The following is a 2200-nucleotide window of genomic DNA, read 5'->3' on the forward strand; positions in this document are numbered from 1 at the left end:
TACAATTTCACTCATAAAAATATAATAATGTAGAACTCGAGTGAATCACAAACTCTAAACTATCAAACATGAATTTTTCATTGGAACTCAATTTTTTTCTTTCTTTTCTTTTTATCAACCTTCACTTAGAACACTTGAACATTAAACATTTTTTCTTTTTTCGAACTTTTTTTTTTCTTTTTCCCTTTCATATCATCGTACTTTATTTTTTTTCAAGGTAATTCAACTTCCAAACTCATCACAAATAAAATACGATTAAGAACAAATAATTTCTCAAAACCCACCCAAATTGTGCAAATAATAAGCACCCTACAAACTCCCTCACCTCACTCACTAATAGCTCCCCGAAGCCAAGCTTGGGACTAGTAACCAATTGGGCAAATGTGGCTTGTAATGTGGCTAATAAACAACAAAAAGGTCAAGGCAACAACATGGGTAGCAAGAAAGGAACAAATGTATCTAAACCATCTGAAGGCTACCTAAAAGAATGAACGCCTTCATCCTACTCAATGTGCATAATAATGAGTCATACAAACATTACTCATAGTTGCAAACCAATACTCAAATTCATTGACATACCAGGAACTATCACACAATTCCTAATCAAATCATCTAGTCAAGCACTATATTCACAAGAAGTTGGGAAAAATTGACGCATGTTTAGCCATCCGAGCAATCAAACTTCAAATCATGATTAACAAATCCCCAATGCTCATCATCATCTACCAAGAATCAAAACAATATTTTTTCAAGTATGGGGCATAGGGAAGCATGATTCATAATTCATTGGAACGTATTTTTGTATATTTTTTTTTCCTTTGTACTTTTCATATAAGAAAGCAATAAAAACTACACTAGAAAGTAAACAAATCTATACTAGAAAGCAATAAATAGAGAAAAGAGAGAGAGAATTACCATATGTACAGGATCATCTCCCCCAAGCCAAATCAAGCAATGCCCTCATTGACTTGGGAGCGTAGCTAGGAGTAGCTTCTCCTCATCATCATCCTCATCCATCCTAGAATAGCCACCACCTTGGCTAGAGCCGGCATCCCCAGGGCTCGAACCAATGCCACCATAACCCGGACCGAGGAATAGTCCACATAACTACGATAAGCACCGGGGGTCGAATACCCTCCTTGGGGGTATTGAAACCAATCGGGAACAAGAGCCTCGGGGGGGATAGCCCCTCGACGGGCATAGTCATCATAAATGGGGTATAAACCCCTCCATAGGTTTCTCTCCACATACCCAACCTGTCTATCGGGAGAACCTACTCTAGTGTCAAGGTTTTTCACTAAACCCTCTACTCTTCCTTGTCCCCTCTCAATCCCATCAAGTTGGCTCCTAAAAGCCGAAAAGTCAAATAGGGCATTAGGATTAATGTTATAGTCAACGGAAGAGGTAGGGATGTCATGTGTGTAGGGTTGGGGTGGTGGTTGGAATTGAGGTTGTGAGTGGGGTGGCGTATAGTGAGCCACTTGAGCCTCCCCTTGACCATCTAAATCGAATGTATAGGAAGGCTTACCCTTCTCAAACTTAGTCAAGGTGGGGTTAGGTAGCTTAAAGGCTTGGTCCCTCCTACCCGACTCTCGGTGGATTATCCACCACATCTCTCCACCTGTGGGTTGGATCCAATTAAGGCCTCCTAGGTAAGCAAGGTCCATAAGGGTAGAGCCTTCTACTTTCCTATGGTCGGTAGGGGTGAAACCTAGGTGTTTGACCGCAATGTGGGTAACCAACCCACCAAAATAAATAGGTGCCCTAGACCTACCGCCCTCGGCCGCATTGGCCGCTCGTTGGAAGTGTTGGGCTATCCTATGCGGGATGTTCAATTTCTCGCCTCCGAGGATCACATAGGAGGCCAACAACTCTAGCTCATCCCTCCTTACATTGGCCGGTTCATGCCTCGCAAAGATGGTGAGGCCAACAAACCGTTGCCAAAATTTTAGCACGGGATGTTGAATCCAAGTGCCCTTGGCATGTTGGAGGTTAGTTAAACCCTCCCCTGTGAGTTTTTGATAGACCACGACAATATGGTCTTGGGATGGTTCAATGGGTTTATCCGATTTTAACTCAAACAATTTACCAAATTCCTTCAAAGTCATTCTCACATCATTGTTAAGCAATCGAAATTGAACATGAGTAATAATAGCATTAGATTTAATCATATTAAAGCTAGAAATAAATTCCACGGTCA

This window comes from Chenopodium album, chromosome 16 (assembly GCF_948465745.1).
Source record: "Chenopodium album chromosome 16, dcCheAlbu1.1, whole genome shotgun sequence".
Taxonomy (NCBI): domain Eukaryota; kingdom Viridiplantae; phylum Streptophyta; class Magnoliopsida; order Caryophyllales; family Amaranthaceae; genus Chenopodium; species Chenopodium album.